The sequence below is a fragment of the Argopecten irradians genome, chromosome 13 (assembly GCF_041381155.1).
Source record: "Argopecten irradians isolate NY chromosome 13, Ai_NY, whole genome shotgun sequence".
Lineage (NCBI taxonomy): Eukaryota > Metazoa > Mollusca > Bivalvia > Pectinida > Pectinidae > Argopecten > Argopecten irradians.
The window spans coordinates 94,339-117,852 of NC_091146.1; the positions used below are offsets into that span (position 1 = coordinate 94,339).

Below are 23,514 nucleotides of genomic sequence, written 5' to 3' on the forward strand. Positions count from 1 at the left end.
GCTCAATATCAGTAGTACTACTGAATCTTCATTCCTGCTCAATATAAAATAAAATTTGTCTTATGAATTTTGGAGAAATAAAAACTAGCAGCTGAAGGCAAGTTTGATGTTTTGTTGTTATGAACTACATAGAGAGAAATCCTACCCAATTATTTTCGAACTTAGCTGTTTAGCTAGTTGCTGAACTTCCCCATTGGTTCCATCACAAAAATCTCGCACCATGGAAGAAATCTGTTTTGCCATTCCAACAGCAAAGCAAACCTAAATTTGATTGAAAAGACAACCTTTATTCAAGTGGCCAAAAATTCCACACAACAATTTCCAAGATTTGTTTGTTTGTTTGAATATTATTACCGCCTATTAACAGCTATTGGCCATGGTTAATGACGGCCTCCATATAAGTGGGTGGTTGCGTGTAAGATTTGCGAGGTTGAAGTGTACGGGAGACTGCGAATGTTCGTGATGTGTCTTCTATGATATAGTGGAACTGTTGCCCATTTAATATTGCTATAACACTGAAGCATGCCGCGAAGACACCAAGCAACCCCAGTCACATTAACTGACAACGGGCCCCACCCCTCAGCCACTAGGGTTTCGGACCATGCTCATTATAAAAAAAATTATGATTGTTCCTTTCCCAAATGAAAGTTTCACTAAAGACACACCAAATATGGAAGTAATTCCTCTTAATGGGGATTAAGGAGGAGTAGGCTATGTATTAATATACTTGCGTCATGGCATGACGTATACGGCGCAGCACGACGAGGGACGAAACATCAATGACAATAGGCATATCCTTACCTTCGGTCAGAATACCTTAAAGATATATTTAATCTTAATAAAAATGAATACCTTTCAATGTGATTATCATGAGTACAAGTTGAAAATATAACAAAATATTTTTATTGTATTTAACTACAAGTATGAAGATACCACCAACATCTTCGAAAAGAATTACATGGATTTGATTATGGGCACTTTTAGGCCCCTCAAATAATGGATTCTGAAAGTGCGGAAATTTTAAAATATCGTACAAATAAATTTAAGACACATGTCGAATGAAACCATACAAGTACGATCTATTAAACAGCAAACTACTATATTTACTGGAGCATAATATGTAAGCACTTCTAAAAAATTTGATATCATGGATACAGGTTTATACTGATTTTCAAGCAAATGTCTAATTGAAAACATCCCCCCACTAACAACTACATCTTCCAATATAAGTTATATATTTAACTTACAGCAACAGCATTTCTTGAGGCTTCTTTAGCATCATTTGAAAATGAATCCTTAGTTTCTCATTACTGAATCATTTTTATAAGGGAAATAGCGATGGAGTGGATTTCCAATGGGAGTTTCACCCTCATCACAACATACAATACATGCATGTTTCCCCGTTAAACTGCTTCATATTGGATACCATAGCTCTTGCTGGTAAATCTAAACATGAAGCAATAAGATGGGCTTTGACTAGCATATTCCCATCACTTGTTTCAACCTGTATTCCTGAAAATATAAAATAAATTTATTATATTACACATAAATATCCTAACATATATTATTTGTTGATCAGCATAATCTTCTATGTTGAACAAGTACATAAACAATGATAACACATAATTATTGGTCTCTCTATTACTGCTATGAATAGTGAATACATAGTATATTAAGTCTGACTGACAAAAGTAAAAGAAAGAACACAAAAACTATAATACATTTTGAAAAAAAAAATATTTGCAAAAAAACAGTTGTTTTTTTTTCTTCTTCAAATTTTATATAGAACAAGAGGCCCAGAGGGCCTGTATCGCTCACCTGGTTGGTAATGCCAAGTAATGTTCTGAATACAAGTTCATTGTTTATTTTCTGAAGGAATTTGAATATTAACCTCTAATTCCCCTATTGGGCCCCACTTTTTTCTGCTCCAGGGGGTCAAAGCCAAAATTTATACGAATTCTGTTAACCCCAAGGATATTTCTGGCCAAATTTGGGTGGTACAATCCATGCAGAACTCTAGGACAAGTAGCGATTTTTAGGTCATCTGACCCGAAGGGTCAGGATGACCTATTGTCATCATGCACCGTCCGTCGTCGTGCGCCGTGCGTAAACTTTTTATTCAAACGACTTCTTCTCAATAACCAGAAGGCCCAGGGTACTCATATTTGGCCTGTAGGTTGCTGGGATGGAGGGCTACCAAGTTTGTTCAAATGAATGACCTTGACCTTCATTCAAGGTCACAGGGGTCAAAAAGGCTAAAATCTTTAAACAACTTCTTCTCAAGAACCAGAAGGCCCAGGGTACTGATATTTGGCCTGTAGGATGCTGGGATGAAGGGCTACCAAGTTTGTTCAAATAAATGACCTTGACCTTCATTCAAGGTCACAGGGGTCAAATAGGCTAAAATCCTTTAAACAACTTCTTGTGAATAACTAAGAGGCCTAGAGACCTGATATTAGGCCTGTGGCATGCTGGGATGAAGGGCTACCAAGTTTGTTCAAATAAATTACCTTGACCTTCATTCAAGGTCACGGGGGTCAAATAGGCTAAAATCTTTAAACAACTTCTTCTCAAGAACCAGAAGGCCCAGGGTACTGATATTTGGCCTGTAGGATGCTGGGATGAAGGGCTACCAAGTTTGTTCAAATAAATGACCTTGACCTTCATTCAAGGTCACCGGGGTCAAATAGGCTAAAATCCTTTAAACAACTTCTTGTGAATAACTAAGAGGCCTAGAGACCTGATATTAGGCCTGTGGCAAGCTGGGATGAAGGGCTACCAAGTTTGTTCAAATAAATGACCTTGACCTTCATTCAAGGTCACGAGGGTCAAAAAGGCTAAAATCCTTTAAACAACTTCTTGTGAATAACTAAGAGGCCTAGAGACCTGATATTAGGCCTGTGGCATGCTGGGATAAAGGGCTACCAAGTTTGTTCAAATGAATGACCTTGATCTTCATTCAAGGTCACAGGGGTCAAATAGGCTAAAATCTTTAAACAACTTCTTCTCAAGAACCAGAAGGCCCAGGGTACTGATATTTGGCCTGTAGGATGCTGGGATGAAGGGCTACCAAGTTTGTTCAAATAAATGACCTTGACCTTCATTCAAGGTCACAGGGGTCAAATAGGCTAAAATCCTTTAAACAACTTCTTGTGAATAACTAAGAGGCCTAGAGACCTGATATTAGGCCTGTGGCATGCTGGGATAAAGGGCTACCAAGTTTGTTCAAATGAATGACCTTGATCTTCATTCAAGGTCACAGGGGTCAAATAGGCTAAAATCTTTAAACAACTTCTTCTCAAGAACCAGAAGGCCCAGGGTACTGATATTTGGCCTGTAGGATGCTGGGATGAAGGGCTACCAAGTTTGTTCAAATAAATGACCTTGACCTTCATTCAAGGTCACAGGGGTCAAAAAGGCTAAAATCTTTAAACAACTTCTTCTCAAGAACCAGAAGGCCCAGGGTACTGATATTTGGCCTGTAGGATGCTGGGATGAAGGGCTACCAAGTTTGTTCAAATAAATGACCTTGACCTTCATTCAAGGTCACCGGGGTCAAATAGGCTAAAATCCTTTAAACAACTTCTTGTGAATAACTAAGAGGCCTAGAGACCTGATATTAGGCCTGTGGCATGCTGGGATGAAGGGCTACCAAGTTTGTTCAAATAAATGACCTTGACCTTCATTCAAGGTCACGAGGGTCAAAAAGGCTAAAATCTTTAAACAACTTCTTCTCAAGAACCAGAAGGCCCAGGGTACTGATATTTGGCCTGTAGGATGCTGGGATGAAGGGCTACCAAGTTTGTTCAAATAAATGACCTTGACCTTCATTCAAGGTCACAGGGGTCAAATAGGCTAAAATCCTTTAAACAACTTCTTGTGAATAACTAAGAGGCCTAGAGACCTGATATTAGGCCTGTGGCATGCTGGGATGAAGGGCTACCAAGTTTGTTCAAATAAATGACCTTAACCTTCATTCAAGGTCACGAGGGTCAGAAAGGCTAAAATATTTAAACAACTTCTTCTCAAGAACCAGAAGGCCCAGGGTACTGATATTTGGCCTGTAGGATGCTGGGATGAAGGTTTGTTCAAATAAATGATCTTGACCTTCATTCAAGGTCACAGGGGTCAAATAGGCTAAAATCCTTTAAACAACTTCTTGTGAATAACTAAGAGGCCTAGAGACCTGATATTAGGCCTGTGGCATGCTGGGATGAAGGGCTACCAAGTTTGTTCAAATAAATGACCTTGACCTTCATTCAAGGTCACGAGGGTCAAATAGGCTAAAATCTTTAAACGACTTCTTCTGAAGAACCAGAAGGCCCAGGGTACTTATATTGGGCCTGTGACATGCTTGGATGAAGGGCTACCAAGTTTGTTCAAATGAATGACCTTAACCTTCATTCAAGGTCACGGGGGTCAAAAAGGCTAAAATATTTAAATGACTTTTTCTCAAGAACGAGAAGGCCCAGGGTACTGATATTTGGCCTGTAGGATGCTGGGATGAAGGGCTACCAAGTTTGTTCAAATAAATGACCTTGACCTTCATTCAAGGTCACAGGGGTCAAATAAGGCTAAAATCATTTAATCAAATTCTTGTGAATAACGAAGAGGCCTAGAGACCTGATATTAGGCCTGTGGCATGCTGGGATAAAGGGCTACCAAGTTTGTTCAAATGAATGACCTTGATCTTCATTCAAGGTCACAGGGGTCAAATAGGCTAAAATCTTTAAATGACTTCTTCTTAAGAACCAGAAGGCCCAGGGTACTGATATTGGGCATGTAGCATGCTTGGATGAAGGGCTATCAAGTTTATTCAAATGAATGACCTTGATCTTCATTTAAGGTCACGGGCGGCAAATAGACTAAAATCTTTAAATGACGTCTTCTCAAGAACCAGAAGGCCCAGGGTACTGATATTGAGCATGTGGCATGCTGGTAGCATGCTGGGATGAAGGGCTACCAAGTTTGTTCAAATGAATTACCTTGACCTTCAATCAAGGTCACAGAGGTCAAATAGGCTAAAATCTTTAAACGACTATGTTGTATTGTACTAATAGTCAGATGACCGTTAAGGCCCATGGGCCTCTTGTTAGGACTTACCTCTATTTCCCTTATCGGGCCCCGCCCCTCCTGCCCTCCGGGGGTCAGATCCAAAATTTATACAAGTTCTGGTCCCCTTCCCCCAAGGATGTTTCTGGCCAAATTTGGTTACAATCCATGCAGAACTCTAGGACAAGTAGCGATTTATAGGATTTACCTCTATTTCCCCTATTGGGCCCCGCGCCTCCTGCCCCCGGGGGGGTCAGAGCCAAAATTTTATACAAGTTCTGTTCCCCTTCCCCCAAGGATGTTTCTGGCCAAATTTGGTTACAATCCATGCAGAACTCTAGGACAAGTAGCGATTTATAGAATTTACCTCTATTTCCCCTATTGGGCCCTGCCCCTCCTGCCCCCTTGGGGTCAGAGCCAAAATTTATACAAGTTCTGTTCCTTTCCTCCAAGGATGTTTCTGGCCAAATTTGGTTACAATCCATGCAGAACTCTAGGACAAGTAGCGATTTATAGGATTTACCTCTATTTCCCCTATTGGGCCCCGCCCCTCCTGCCCCCGGGGGGGTCAGAGCCAAAATTTATACAAGTTCTGGTCCCCTTCCCCCAAGGATGTTTCTGGCCAAATTTGGTTACAATCCATGCAGAACTCTAGGACAAGTAGCGATTTATAGGATTTACCTTTATTTCCCCTATTGGGCCCCGCCCCTCCTGCCCCCTTGGGGTCAGAGCCAAAATTTATTACAAGTTCTGTTCCCCTTCCCCCAAGGATGTTTCTGGCCAAATTTGGTTACAATCCATGCAGAACTCTAGGACAAGTAGCGATTTATAGGATTTACCTCCATTTCCCCTATTGGGCCCCGCCCCTCCTGCCCCCGAGGGGTCAGAGCCAAAATTTATACAAGTTCTGTTCCCCTTCCCCCAAGGATGTTTCTGGCCAAAATTTGGTTACAATCCATGCAGAACTCTAGGACAAGTAGCGATTTATAGGATTTACCTCTATTTCCCCTATTGGGCCCCCACCCCTCCTGCCCCCGGGGGGTCAGAGCCAAAATTTATACAAGTTCTGTTGCCCTTCCCCCAAGGATGTTTCTGGCCAAAATTGGTTTACAATCCATGCAGAACTCTAGGACAAGTAGCGATTTATAGGATTTACCTCCATTTCCCCTATTGGGCCCCGCCCCTCCTGCCCCTTGGGGTCAGAGCCAAAATTTATACAAGTTCTGTTCCCCTTCCCCCAAGGATGTTTCCGGCCAAATTTGGTTACAATCCATGCAGAACTCTAGGACAAGTAGCGATTTATAGGATTTACCTTTATTTCCCCTATTGGGCCCCACCCCTCCTGCCCCCGGGGGGTCAGAGCCAAAATTTATACAAGTTCTGTTCCCCTTCCCCCAAGGATGTTTCTGGCCAAATTTGGTTACAATGCATGCAGAACTCTAGGACAAGTAGCGATTTATAGGATTTACCTTTATTTCCCCTATTGGGCCCCGCCCCTCCTGCCCCCTTGGGGTCAGAGCCAAAATTTATACAAGTTCTGTTCCCCTTCCCCCAAGGATGTTTCTGGCCAAATTTGGTTACAATCCATGCAGAACTCTAGGACAAGTAGCGATTTATAGGATTTACCTCTATTTCCCCTATTGGGCCCGGCCCCTCCTGCCCCCGGGGGGTCAGAGCCAAAATTTATACAAGTTCTGTTCCCCTTCCCCCAAGGATGTTTGTGGCCAAATTTGGTTACAATCCATCCAGAACTCTATGACTAGTAGCAATTTAAAGGAAATGTTGACGGACGGACGGACAGACGGACGACGGACGCCGCGCCATGACATAAGCTCACCGGCCCTTCGGGCCAGGTGAGCTAAAAATTGTATCATACTTTTCAGTGGAAATACATTTCATTAATTCAACAGAAAAATACTTTCCTTGAATTTGAATTAAAGGAACCAATCCATGAACAAAACATGCATCTACAATTTTCAATAAAAGGGAAACAAAATATTACCACAAGAATGTAACATCTGTAAAATCTTCACTAGAGGATTCAAATAGGTGTTCATATTTGGTTATTCAACTTGGCAATGCAGATAGCACGGTATCAAGTATTTGCGACTGAACCTGAAATTCAATTGAAATTCATTACTGATGATCATTGATCAATATAATACCATGAAAAAAAATCTTTCAAAGAAATCAAAAGAAATAATATAAACTACAAAAACTTTAATATATACCAGGTAAGTATATAATGAAAGCAACAATGTTTGATGACACTGTTTATTTCACATCAATCGAATACCTATAACTAGAAAGAGGTGGTGTCAACTGTAATTTGCAGCTGATGTGTCAATTGAATGTCATACATGTAAATTTACTGCCACATTCCAGTAATAGCAATTATAGACAGGAAACAAGTTTTAAAAATAATCTGTTATACATAAGGTTTCCTGCAGAGCATACTACATATATATAAAACACACACTCCAGGTATATAGGTGTCAAGGAGGGTGCCAACCCTCCCCTCTGGGGCTAAAGGGAAGTTTGAACTCCCACTGTGACCATATGACACATATACACACTCCAGGTATTAAGATGTCAAGGAAGGTGCCACCCCCTGAAGCTGAAGGTGAAGTTTGAACCCTCACTGTGCACATACAGGAAGTCTGCCCAATCGGATCCCCTCGGAGAAATTTCCGGTAATCTTCGGAAATATAACACCTCGGGAGTGTGTGCCGAAGCCGCCATGCCGTGAATCACGACATAGTTCGAAAACCCTCGGACTTTATTAATCTAGATGTTCCGAAAAGACAAATATGGCTGCCTTTAATCAATGTTTAGAATTTGCGAAAGGACAGCTTGGAATAACTTATGAATTGAAGGAAAAGCAGATTGAGACACTGAAATATGCTTTTGATTTGAGAGACTGTATATCTGTCCTGCCAACTGGGTATGGGAAAAGTCTTATTTTTCAACTTTTGCCAGCATTTATGCAGAAAAAACATGGCATGGGACAGCGCTATGATTACTTTCATTGTAACGCCGCTTAACTCTATTATGGAAGACCAAGTGATGAGCCTTCAGAAAGTGGGAATCAATGCATGTTTCTTAGATTATGATGGAAAGAAGGGGACTCGATATAATTTTAGTTCACAAGTAAGTGATGATGAGGAAGGACCTGATGATGTTGATGATAACGAAGGTTCTATTATTGCAAAGGATGTGAACATAATGGATGTATTGAAGGGGAAATACCAGCTGATTTATGCCCACCCAGAGACCCTTGTTAAGAGTAAGAGAGTTACCAGCATGTTGAGGTCAAAACTTTACCAGGAGAAGACTGGTGCAGTTGTTATTGATGAAGTCCACATGGTGACAGAATGGTATGTACCCTTTACTATACATAGGCCTATATGTTAGAAATTATTAATTTATTAGTCAAAACTTATATGTTGTGTAGCTACATGTATAAAGGTGCAGCACTGCTGAAGTAATGTCAAGGAGAAATTTGAAAAATATCATTTGATAATCATATGAAAAGTATTCAATTTGATTGAAAATATTTTACATATATTTCCTCAAGATTGTATGGGTTTATAATTATCATATAAATGGAAGCAGAGTTACTTGTTACTTATGTAATGCATCATTGATTACTGTTAACTTACCTTATAAAAATAGTACAAAAATAAGTCACAGGAGCATAAATATATATTTAGTGGTTGTTGTTAATTATTATTTAGATTATTGTCAATCTCAAAATATCAATCATTGAAATTAAAGGGACAATTCACTCAGGCTAATTCTTTTACAAAAGCGTGAAGCAAAATATGGCATAAATGTATTGTCCTACATTTCTTATGAAACATATAACATGAAATATTGACAAATTCCACGTCATTGTTTAGTATTTTGATTACTATCGTTGAAATATCAAATCGTTGATCAATACGATTAAGCAGGTACAATATGGACGCTGTACCCATACCCAAGCCAAAGTCACACACGTTAAACAAATAAACTACATAACCACTGAGAAGGTGTTAAAATGATTTTTATGCAAGACAATTCACCTAATAAGGTAAACACACTACTCTCAGAGCAATTTGAGCAGTTCTCGACAAAAGTTGCATTACTCTACGAGCAAGGGACTGGGTTCGGCATACAAGAAGTTCGACCACAATGTGTAATGGCGGACAGCGAGCGAGTTTGAACATCTACACACATGTCACAACCATGGGGTTTTCAGGCATATTACAGTAAAACCGACTGATCTGATTTACATTAGAACTGGATTTTTCCCGATATATGTACACATTTTAATGTTCTCTTAGACTGAATTGTCCCTTTAAGTTTTAAGTGGCCATGGGTAGAATGACTCAGTGATACATATCTTTTTTTACTTTTAGTTTCTGATTTATTTTTCAGATTCCAAAATATAGCTATTATTTTTTCTTTCCAGGGGTGAAGGATTCAGACCTGCATTTAAAGAGTTGGGAGAGCTGACATGTATCCTTCCCCATGTAGCACACTTAGCATTGACAGCAACAGCAACTTCTTCTAGAATAGCAGCATTAAGTGAAATTCTGATGTACAAGAACCTTGCAGTAGTGAAGGTAAACCCAGATCGACCAAATATTTACATAGGTATTCAAACAAGACTCCCCAATAACAGGAAATTTGAGAAATATGATGAGATCTTAAAACCAACAATTGCAGAATTAGAACAAAAGCTGGATAAGTTTTCATTGACTATTATGTATGTGGAAAACCTGGAAGCCCTGGGATATTTCTACAGATACAGCTCACATCACCTAGGAGAAAAGCAATATTCACCTGTTGGAGCTACATTGCCAGAAAATAGGATCATAGCACAGTACCACAAAGACTACACAAAAGACATGAAGAAATTTATAGTGAGTGAGCTTTCCAAGGAAACTTCAAAAATCAGACTTGTTTTCGCAACTGTTGCATTAGGAATGGGATTAAATGCACCATCCATTGAACGTATTGTTCACTGCAGACCACCAACAACATTGGAAAGCTACTTTCAGGAGATAGGGAGAGCAGGCAGAAAAGGTCAACCTGCAGAAGCAATACTACACTACAATAATAATGATCTTGCAAAGTCTCGAAAAGGCTTAACTCAAGAAATGATAGATTTTTGTCGAAATGAGAGCACCTGTCTGAGACATCAACTAATTAAATACTTTGGTTATGATGAAGTTTTGTGCAATGACAGAAACAATTGTTGTAGTAATTGTAGGTGGAATTAAAACTAAAATATAAACCATTGCAGATATTCTGTTAAATTTAAGCTTCAAAATGGTCATCATGTCAGTGTGGTAGGTGGCGTGCTCACCCGTGATAGTCTTCTGTATGTACTGTCATTTCGTGTCATTTGTCATCATGTCCCTGTGTCAGTGTGGTATGGAGTACTGCCGCTCACCCATGATATAGTCTTCTGTATGTGTTGTCATTTCCATGTCCCTGTGTCAGTGTGGTAGGTGGCGTGCTGCCGCTCACCCCTAATATAGTCTTCTGTGCTGTCATTCCATGTCACTTTTGCTCGGATTGTGTCAAGAATACTTTGTTTTTGAGGGTTATTTTCTCTACTACATTTGACTTGTGTACTTATGGACAGGTATGGTTATTCAGTGATTGATAATGTAGCTGATATATATAAACAAGAAGCATCTGAAATGTAGATATACATGGCTTTTTCTCACTGCTTTGGGAATGGGGCCTGTGGCTTTGAATTTGGGGAAATGGTGCACAAAAACCAAGATTTGGGAAAACTATAAAATATGAAATCAAGCATTACAATTAAAAATTTTTATTTCCAGTGTAGTTTATATACTTTTTGAAGCCAATTTACAAATATTTAAAGCCTTAACCAACTAAGTTCATGCAATATTTTGGACAGTTTTCAAGAAACTTTGATTTTGGGAAATTTTAGGGTTGAATTGGAAAAAATTAACAGGTTTTGCCATGGGGAATGGGGCTGATTTTCGGCCCCAAATCATGCTGGAAAAAAGCCCTGATATAGGTCAAAAGATGAAATAAAGGTCAAATTGACCTTGTCTTGATCCGCAAAAGGCCATGTCACCTGACTTAACTTATATTCCATGTGCATCTGTCAAGAGCATACATGGCCAGAAATTACTCCGGGATGTCGCATTTGTGTATGTAATATGATTAATTTTCTCAAAATTTACGTTTTCTTATTTGATGCATTTTTAAAATTTGTGGTACATATATATTAAACCATACAGTACAACTGCACAAGTTTGTTCAGTCCCGAGACTCTTTGTGTATTATTAATTATACTATTCTCTTTTACCACATAATCCGCCTGATGTCCAGTGATTTTGCCCGTGTAATATTTTTGCATATGTCACTAGAGTAACATGACCTAGAGCGATTTTCATTGGCTGGAAATTCATTGTGATGTCAGACAGAAACAATAAAATGACGTCAAGATTACAAGGACGTGGAACAAAATGGCAGCCTCTGCTGGATTTTCGGGGTACATTTTGACTTGAAATTCTTTGTTATGTAGGTATTTGTAGATATGTGATGAAAAGAATCTTAAATTTGTCTTCCTTTCATATGATACCGATACTCTTGCCAAGGCTTGCAAAAATAAAAACTTCTTAGACTCGTTTCTGAAAATCTCATGAAATGAATACTCATGTAAGGTCCTATATATATTTATATACTTTTTTGTCACATATAATGAAATTCTGAAAATATAAGTCTTTTCATTCTCTAAATTTTTGTTAAATCTTGAATATTTGAGCGTGCCAGTGCACAAGCTATTAGAAGCTATCTAGGTATAGCGATTGTAATGTCATGTTTTTTTTTTTAGTAATTTGTACCCATAAAATAATGACATAACAATTGATACATAGAGGTACCGGCTGTATCCCTGAATGCCTATACATTTTAAAAACATATACCAGCAAGTATGTTATTACAACGATTATAGTCTGTTACCCATTAAGGTAACTTTACCTGTATGAGATCTACCTATACCTGCAAGGGAAATCAGGAATGAAATTGGGATTTTTTCTAAAATGATTTTTGTGTTATCAAGGAAAATTATGACAAATGAAAAGATTTGAACCGGGCCATACTTTCAATTTATGAATAAACATGACATTAGTTATACTTTTTTTAATCTGAATTTAAGGATAATCGGAACCTGGAAACTGCCCCACATGGGATTTGAACTTGCAAAACCAGAGGTGAAGGACTTGTGAATATATATAGAGAAATCTTGACAACTCATATCAGTTAAATGTTGTATGGTGTAAACCAAAACAATGGTCAAATCTCTTTTTTTCCCCCACTGAATTTCATTAAGGTATGGAAATGTTATTTTTACATGACACTATGCAAAGAAGCATATTCTTTGAATGAATCACTAGAAATAGGAAAGTTATATTTCAGTCCGACGACTGTCAAGGCACATCAACTTTTTTTCCTAGTCAATTCAATGCACCGGTTGCCGGTTTGCACAAACTTTTCATTGTAAGAAACTTGTTTTCAATAAGTAATTGGCTCATGATCAGGGTATTGGTATTGAGTCTGTAGCATGCTGGTGTAAAGGACTACAAATTAAGTTTGTTCAAATCCATGACCTTAGCTTTAATTCAAGGTCTTAGGGATCAAATAGACTAAATTGTTATGTAACGTCTTGTCAGTCCTTGAGACCAAATATAGGGTACATTGTTTGTGTATTTAATATGTTGGATTAAAGGACTACTCTATGTCTCTGAGGTCAAATACATGTATAGAAAATAATCTTTGTATTCGGACATTGGGACTTAAGCATGCTGGATGAAGCACTTCAAATTTGTTCACTAGAATGACCTTGACCAACTTGGTTAAATATATTGTATGCAACAAGTTCACCTGAAAAGTTCTTAAGCATACACTGTCATAATTAAAGAAAAGGAGAGCATTTTTAGTCAATTTATTTTTAGTGTTTTGTATTTAATCATTTTTTTTTTCTATTACTGTGTGGTACTTCTACTTGTTTTGTGGTCAGATTACTGCTTAGGCCCATTGGACCTATTGTTTTGATTGACTGTTACATACGTAACTAGTTCAATAATTTATTAAAAGTAATAACATTTCTCAAATTTGGAGTCTTCATACTGATTATACTGGCAAAATAAAAGCAGTTGAAATGGACATTTGATATTTTCAATGTCTGTAGGAGTAGTATTCAACTGTTCTTCTCCAGGAACTCTCAAAATATCACAAGAATACATTTTGTACATGATAACTGTTCATGTTTTAAAGATAATGATATAGCTTTAAAGGCACACTACCATTCCTAAACAGGTTTTTAGTTTTAAATTTATAGGAATGTAAAGCGAGATTGTTGTAGAGTCACAAAATTTATCAGCTTACTGTTAATATAAAAATATACTTATCATCACCTTCTGAACAACTTAACTAAAATAGATTAAATATTAATTTTCATAACGCGAGTCGTCTTATGTTTCCCGTTGTGTTTCCTAATGTGTTAGTTGACTATCACTGTGCCAGAATGCAACACAGCGAAATGAATCTTCACTGATTATGCAGGTGTGTGTGTGTTTTTATGAAGCTATAGAGAAATGTTTATCCTCAAGCACAGTTTTCAGACACTTTTCATTTATCTGTTTACTTGGAGTGATATAAAGCGAATGGTTTTGGAATTAGCTTCAGTTTCCTATTTTCTTAACATTCTATCTGTAATATACCCCCAAAAGCATAAATTAGTCTTTTAATATCATTACACTATACGACAACCTCAAAATTATTTATATGAAATGCAAATGTATAACATAGGCTTATATTGACACTTATTTCATGTAGTAAAAAAGAAAAGGAAAAAATAAACAAAGTTGTCAGTGCATAACTGTATTTCACTTTGTTGGTCATAGAATGAGATAGCACAAATTAATTTTATTCTCATTAATCATAAGCCAATCGATTTGAGAAATCGGGCCAGCTGCATTCTTAAATGAAGGGTTCTACATTAACTCAATGGAATTACCTTGAATTTCATTGAAGGTCAAATACATGTGTATGTGGCTTCTTTCTATTAATTAAGAAGTACACAAAATACTGATACTAATGCGCCTGTGGAATGTTGGGATGATATATGCTTCATTCAAAGTCACCAGAGTCAAATATACATGTTCCCAGGCTATGTATACGTATTGGTAATTGGATTGCAGGCACTTCAGTTTAATTGAAAAGTTATGCTAAGATCTACAAAAATGACTTTTGCAATGACCAAGAGACATAATACTTAGTATTCAGTGGAATATTTATCATAATGACATTAACCTCATTCACATGAAGGTTACATATATAGGATTACAAATGATGTAAATCATCATGCAATCAGCAGACCTTGTTCAAGGGTTAGAAAAAGCATACATGTACAAATGTTATTTAATGACTCCACAGAAGATTATATCAGGGGTGAGCGGCAGCACGCCACCTACCACACTGACACAGGGACATGATGACAAATGACATGGAAATGACAGCACAGAAGACTATATCAGGGGTGAGCGGCAGCACGCCACCTACCACACTGACACAGGGACATAGAAATGACAACACATACAGAAGACTATAATCAGGGGTGAGCGGCAGTACTCCACCTACCACACTGACACAGGGACATGGAAATGACAACACATACAGAAGACTATATCAGGGGTGAGCGGCAGCACGCCACCTACCACACTGACACAGGGACATGGAAATGACAACACATACAGAAGACTATATCAGGGGTGAGCGGCAGCACGCCACCTACCACACTGACACAGGGACATGGAAATGACAACACATACAGAAGACTATATCAGGGGTGAGCGGCAGCACGCCACCTACCACACTGACACAGGGACATAGAAATGACAACACATACAGAAGACTATATCAGGGGTGAGCGGCAGCACGCCACCTACCACACTGACACAGGGACATGGAAATGACAACACATACAGAAGACTATATCAGGGGTGAGCGGCAGCACGCCACCTACCACACTGACACAGGGACATGGAAATGACAACACATACAGAAGACTATATCAGGGGTGAGCGGCAGCACGCCACCTACCACACTGACACAGGGACATGGAAATGACAACACATACAGAAGACTATATCAGGGGTGAGCGGCAGCACGCCACCTACCACACTGACACAGGGACATGGAAATGACAACACATACAGAAGACTATATCAGGGGTGAGCGGCAGCACGCCACCTACCACACTGACACAGGGACATGGAAATGACAACACATACAGAAGACTATATCAGGGGTGAGCGGCAGCACGCCACCTACCACACTGACACAGGGACATGGAAATGACAACACATACAGAAGACTATATCAGGGGTGAGCGGCAGCACGCCACCTACCACACTGACACAGGGACATGGAAATGACAACACATACAGAAGACTATCAGGGGTGAGCGGCAGCACGCCACCTACCACACTGACACAGGGACATAGAAATGACAACTCATACAGAAGACTATATCAGGGGTGAGCGGCAGCACGCCACCTACCACACTGACACAGGGACATGATGACAAATGACATGGAAATGACAGCACAGAAGACTATATCAGGGGTGAGCGGCAGCACGCCACCTACCACACTGACACAGGGACATAGAAATGACAACACATACAGAAGACTATATCAGGGGTGAGCGGCAGTACTCCACCTACCACACTGACACAGGGACATGGAAATGACAAACACATACAGAAGACTATATCAGGGGTGAGCGGCAGCACGCCACCTACCACACTGACACAGGGACATGATGACAAATGACATGGAAATGACAGCACAGAAGACTATATCAGGGGTGAGCGGCAGCACGCCACCTACCACACTGACACAGGGACATAGAAATGACAACACATACAGAAGACTATATCAGGGGTGAGCGGCAGTACTCCACCTACCACACTGACACAGGGACATGGAAATGACAACACATACAGAAGACTATATCAGGGGTGAGCGGCAGCACGCCACCTACCACACTGACACAGGGACATAGAAATGACAACACATACAGAAGACTATATCAGGGGTGAGCGGCAGTACTCCACCTACCACACTGACACAGGGACATGGAAATGACAACACATACAGAAGACTATATCAGGGGTGAGCGGCAGCACGCCACCTACCACACTGACACAGGGACATAGAAATGACAACACATACAGAAGACTATATCAGGGGTGAGCGGCAGCACGCCACCTACCACACTGACACAGGGACATAGAAATGACAACACATACAGAAGACTATATCAGGGGTGAGCGGCAGCACGCCACCTACCACACTGACACAGGGACATGGAAATGACAACACATACAGAAGACTATATCAGGGGTGAGCGGCAGCACGCCACCTACCACACTGACACAGGGACATGGAAATGACAACACATACAGAAGACTATATCAGGGGTGAGCGGCAGCACGCCACCTACCACACTGACACAGGGACATGGAAATGACAACACATACTGAAGACTATATCAGGGGTGAGCGGCAGCACGCCACCTACCACACTGACACAGGGACATGGAAATGACAACACATACAGAAGACTATATCAGGGGTGAGCGGCAGCACGCCACCTACCACACTGACACAGGGACATGGAAATGACAACACATACAGAAGACTATATCAGGGGTGAGCGGCAGCACGCCACCTACCACACTGACACAGGGACATGGAAATGACAACACATACAGAAGACTATATCAGGGGTGAGCGGCAGCACGCCACCTACCACACTGACACAGGGACATGGAAATGACAACACATACAGAAGACTATCAGGGGTGAGCGGCAGCACGCCACCTACCACACTGACACAGGGACATAGAAATGACAACACATACAGAAGACTATATCAGGGGTGAGCGGCAGCACGCCACCTACCACACTGACACAGGGACATGGAAATGACAACACATACTGAAGACTATATCAGGGGTGAGCGGCAGCACACCACCTACCACACTGACACAAGGACATGGAAATGACAACACATACAGAAGACTATCAGGGGTGAGCGGCAGCACGCCACCTACCACACTGACACAGGGACATGGAAATGACAACACATACAGAAGACTATATCAGGGGTGAGCGCGGCAGCACGCCACCTACCACACTGACACAGGGACATGGAAATGACAACACATACAGAAGACTATCAGGGGTGAGCGGCAGCACGCCACCTACCACACTGACACAGGGACATAGAAATGACAACACATACAGAAGACTATATCAGGGGTGAGCGGCAGCACGCCACCTACCACACTGACACAGGGACATAGAAATGACAACACATACAGAAGACTATATCAGGGGTGAGCGGCAGCACGCCACCTACCACACTGACACAGGGACATGGAGATGACAGCACAGAAGACTATATCAGGGGTGAGCGGCAGCACGCCACCTACCACTCTATTTACTGTTCATTGTTATCACTATCTTCAGCTTCATTGTTGTCTACAGGCAAATCCTGCATTAAGCGTTCCACTGTATTAGTGACAGTATTTAAAAGCCTAGCTGTGTCAAAGGAGAAAGGTGTAGGCAGCACCTTTACAGATATTTCCCTTTTCTGTTGAATCCATGCTTTGTTTTTCTGAAGATATTTCACGACAGTCGACACATAATCTTCATCACTTTTTACTTTATGAGTTGTTCTGATATGTTTGAATTCAGTCATGTGATCAAAGTTATCAATGACTTGCTGAACAACTGGTGCTGCTTTGGTAAGATTTACAATGGCATGTTCTGTTTTATTTGCTCCCAAAGACTTGATCAGAGACTTAAGGAATTTAACTTGGTTTTCCTTCTCTAGGTCCGCTGCTTTGTTTCGACCAACTCCACCAAAGGGATTGACAAATGATGCAGCTCGCACTTTTAATGCGAGTTGTGGAGATAGTGTGTGTTCTGTCTTCATGATGTAGTCAATTAATTCAGTTAGGTACTTTGATAGGACGGAGTGGCTGTAGAAGAAAGGGATCATGTGCTTCAAAATACAGTTCAGGCGAAAAATATCTCCTTCATGCACAATATCCTTAAACTGTATGATGACAAAATACCACTGAAGGTAGTTGTACATGTAATCCTGAAGTTGGTCCTGTGGTACCGCTACTTTTTCAAAAAGAACACGCATTGGGGGATTAATGAGTTGGAGAGAGCAAGGTCGTTCAAGAGATGACAAGGGGATCTTGATGACCATGTCTTTTCCATCTACAGTTAGTGGGACTGTTGCTGCACCTTCTTTAATGTTTGCTGTTATTGAGCAGGACACTCCCATACCAACTGTCACTTTAATGGGGACCTTTTTTGAAACTCTTTCCTGCAAAAAGAAATGCAAACTGACCTATAGTAATTAAAAGCATTTTCCGTTATTTATAGTGAATACTGGCATAGTACAATTCATGATGAAAACATTTAAATTGGCTTTTTCTCAAACTCTTTGATATTGCTTTCTCAAGTTGTTTAAATTAATTAATACTACCTAAGAGCCAAGTCAAGACAATACTTCAATGGAACAGTTTTCTTTTTATATTACAAAATCACAGGCAGGAGTCTTCCACTGTATACTATAGTGAGTCATAATATATGAGAGGGTATCTTCCTGTGACAGTTCCCTGTGTAAGAAATTGACAACAGAAATACTATTTTCTATGGCTGCTTTTCTCTTACAAGACATTTAAAAGAATCACACACCTTTTCTGGAAATCCAATTAGTAGCTCATCCAGAATTTCATCCATTATTAGATGAAACACACGCTGCTTCTCTGTTAGCACTGAATTGGGCAATGTCTCCTGTATACTTGGATGGCATGGGGCATCTTTGACATCTTGCATCTTGAAGTGCTTAAAGATAAATGCCAAAAAGTAAGCCTTCCCACATGTTAAAGAAAAATCTTCATGGGCCTGGAAAACACAAACACATTTACATGATAGCAGTAAGTTAGGGGACAGAGATTTAGGTCAAATATCAAACATAGGTCACAGTAATTTACTTTTGGTAAACCTATACATTAACCTATGACCAACAAAATAAGTACATATGTGTATGAAAGATCCAGACAGAATAAACATACCATACAAGAAAATGTAAATACTCAAAAGCTCTTTGTACTGTTTAATTTTAATCTATGACAGAAATTAAGATTAATATGAAATAAATATTTACATTTCACTAATTTTAATTGCATCTTAGGGATAATTAATTAAAGATATACCTCAATATCTTAAGATTTATCTATAAACATAAAGAGTTGGAAATGTACAAGTATATTAAAACAATTACATTTACCTTAAACCTGGATTTGACATTTCCATTCACATTAATCCTTTTGATGTGGTGCTTAATGTGTGCCATTGTTCCAATCTCTCTGCCTTTCTTTGAAAAGTACAGTCTCTTATACATCTTCTAAAAATTAAAATATCCTGATTTAGCTACATTTGAATTATTTTAAATAAATAGGCTTATTTTACAAAATCAAAAATATCTGTAATGCTGAAAATACTCATAAAAGCAAAGTCTGAATGCCAAAATCACTTTTTTACCTCAAGAAAGTCCTGAATTGTATGGAACATCTCGATGATGACTGGATATAGCACATCAAATCTCTCAGTCCGAGTGTGTGCACCATCTCGCAATGCCTTAGCCCCTTCCAGACGTACTCTTGTCAGTTGGTCACCTCCGAATGGTACATACATGTCTTCAAGATCACCAGCTGTTGTATAAGAACATTCAATTCAATAATCATTAACATTAATTACTGTCTATATTAGTAATGGTTACAGCCTCTACTTATTTATGTGATTGATTTCTCGATATCCTTACTAACTTGATGAATGTTTGGGTTCTGGGTTTTATTAGTTTAAAATCCTATTAACAGCCAGGTATCGTGTAAGGACATGCCAGATTTGTTGGTGGAGGAAAGCCGGAGTTCCTGGAAAACCACTGACCAGCGGTCAGTACCTGGTAACTGCCCAACTTGGGATTCGAACTCTCGACCCAGAGGTGGAGGGCATGTGGTAATATGTCAAGACATCTTAAACGGGGCAGCGGTGGCCGTTAAAGTACACAAATTAACATGACATAATGTACATTCTATGGATGAGCATTAAATGCTCTACTTGCATCATGGTATTACATTTAATGCAAATCTATATAATTTATCATTTGACAGATGTTAATAAATGTATGAGTACAAATCTATATATTTACCTCTGCCTGCTTTTGTATACCACTGACCCAGTTGTTGAGTTGCATCTTCCATAATGTGAATGCAATCAGCATAGGAGGCCTCATTATGAAGAGATACCGGTAGGATATGAATGTTGGAAGCCTTTGCCATCTCATCTTGCAACTCATGTGGAATATGGTCAGGCAGAACACTTTTCATCCATGAGAAACCATTCAAACCACAGAGTATTCTTCCCAATATAATTTTCAAACTGCTTCTGTATTGTGTTTGGTCCATCTGGCTGGGAAGGAAGACTTCAGCTGGTATCTTATCAATGACAGGTTTCTTTGGTGACAAATCCTTCGTTAAAACTCTGTCCATAGTGAAGTCTGTTGCAAAGAAGTGGTAGTCCTTGTTTTGACTGTCCATACGCATGTCATTTGTTGTCACACGAATATCTAAATTGTCACCATTAAATTTCCCATCTCTACCCTCAGAAATATCCTTGACAATGCGATCCTCCGCTTCCTCTCCAAATCCGCTGATGATGTCTCTTTTCGAGCTTTCAGTTAAAGTTAAATGTATGTCATTTAGCTTTGTCAGGAGCTGAAAAAAATATAATATATATATATATTAAGCATCTGGTTAATTTTCATGCACAAATAATTGTATATCAAATTACATACAGTTTAGAAAATTAATATTAAAATGTTTAACATAAAATCCAACCACCAACATATAATAATTATATTGGCAGATACACATGTATATTAGAAATGTTAAATATAGACAAGCATGTAAAGGTTTTCATAGTAAAGAGCTTGTTTTTGTTTAATTCATATCATTTCAAGATGAAAAGTAATCAGTTTACATTTAATTTTTGCTTATATTTATTAATCATGTACGTATGTATAATCCATCAATTAAAAAGATAAATGTCATATCTGAATTTGTTCAAATCTTAAAAGCACAATGTTTGAAACATAAAATTCAAATTCAACTGAAAATAACATAATCATCTGAAAGTGTTCTCTGCATTTTGAAGTGGTGTTTAGCTTTCAATACATAAATGTTGAATTTATACTTTTATGAAATGGCCAGATACATGAAAGCAATGATTTTACTGCGAGAGTAAAACCAAAGCAAGGTGTTCTGAATTTCTCTTTTGAGTTTACAAGTGCATACAGTTGATAAAAAAGAAATAACATGAAGATAACACTCAAAGTTCAAAATATAACAACTTAACAAGACAGTGATTTTTATTTTATTTTCCAAATGTTTACTGTTGATGATTTAGAGCAACCTCAAAAATACTGCTTTTTGAATAATATAAGATGTATTTGGATGTAGATGAAACAAATCTCATTCCTTTAGAGTATATACCTTCAGTCTGAATACACTTAATTTTAAGACTAAATTTAGGTTTTCATGCCTAACAAAATCACTGTTAAAGGAAAACTGTACCTGAACAGTTATAGAGAACTATAGAAGAATTTGTGCCTTTTGTTCATAATAATTAAACAAAAAATTGACCACTTAAATACCAGCACAGATTTCTAGTGTTCTCACCATGTAATTTTTTAATGCTAAAAAGCAATAACTCAAAATTGAAATAAACAATGTTGAAACAGCATGCAATGTTGATTATACTTTGTTAGAGGCATGGTGCCTCATGGCCAGGCATGTATATATTCTCTGTATTGCAGAGTTTTGATTATATCTGAAATAGATGTCAATATAAACAAGCAAATTGAAATAATGTTTTGAACGGTTTGATTTGTAAAAAAAAGAAAAATATTGCAAATAACTATTATACATTTACACTGTTATATGATACTACTCATAAGCATACAGCCATATAGTTTCTTTATGACTTTACTAATTCATGTGAAATGAAAGACAATGAAAAGGGTTTCTAACCTGCTATGCATCATCATTCCATACATTGTGGCAATAGTTGCTTTCTTAGATGTTGCTGTCACCTTTTCCCCCACGGCAGTATTCAATACATTCAGTATTTGTGGACATTCCTTGCTCATTTCCAGTATAAGCAAGGTCAAACACATTTTCGTTTGCCAAAAACCTTGCAGATTTGTTGTATGTAACACTTTTCCTGGGTCCTGACAGTTTCTTCAATTCTTTATCAATTTCGGAAATTTTGTCACAGCTTGCGAGAACGTCATCGGCAGAGGATTCCGACACGCTGGAAGACGCAGATAACGACTTCTCCTTTATTTTTGAATAGTCGTGATCACCCAAAGGAACATGTACACTACTAGTACTAGTGTCGGTGGTTTGTTTGTTTGTTTGTTTGATTTATTAACGTCCTATTAACAGCTATGGTCATGTAAGGACGGCCTCCCATGTATGCGTAGTGTTGCGTGTATGTTGTGCGAGGTGCGTGTTTTGGGAGACTGCGGTATATTCGTGTTGAGTCTTCTTGTATAGTGGAACTTTTGCCCTTTTTATAGTGCTATATCACTGAAGCATGCTGCCGAAGACATAGTGTCGGTGGATACATTAGATTCATGACCAAAGTTTATTGTTCTCCTGCTCTTCTTTGGCTTATCGCTAATTCGCAAGTTTTGTAATTTCTCTTCTGAGTCACGAATCATTGAGTTCAATACAGAAGGAGGTGTTTTTGCACCACGTTTAACTCTGCCAGAATCAGACTCGAAAGAACTAGCCTTGATATTTTCCATGTTACTCCAACATGTAGTCAGCATTCCTTCCCATTTACACAAAAAATTCAAACATGGATCGCACATATTCACATGTTTCACGTTGTCTTCGGAAATGCATGTCCCTAAAAACTTCTCTAACTTGTCACAAATGTCTTCAGATTTGCATTTTTGGTTCAATAAATTGTATAGGCGCTTTGTTGTGCTAGAGCACATCAAACACAAAGGTATTGCTTTTTTTGGTGTTGATTTCATGGGCGCAGCCATTTTGGAATATGACGTACACACCACGTGAACATACCACGTGCCCCTCCATGCATGCACTCGAGGTGATATATTTCCGAAGATTCACTGCTGCCCCTATTGCATGATCGTAAAAGGCGACTAAATTTAGGATCTTATCTTTTCTCTTCTTCCTAACTGACTTTATCTTTCCTAATGCCTCCCTTGGCACCGCCTCACTTTTGGCCTTGAGTTGAGCGTTCGCCCC

General features: G+C 39.0%; 2 pseudogenes; one reads left to right on the forward strand and one right to left on the reverse strand.

Moving 5' to 3' along the window:
* The first annotated feature begins 7,801 nt into the window (after positions 1-7,801).
* On the forward strand, positions 7,802-10,412 carry LOC138306235 (uncharacterized; annotated as a pseudogene).
* A 6,890-nt stretch (positions 10,413-17,302) lies between these two features.
* LOC138306213 (uncharacterized) lies at positions 17,303-23,317 on the reverse strand (annotated as a pseudogene).
* Positions 23,318-23,514: the final 197 nt, after the last annotated feature.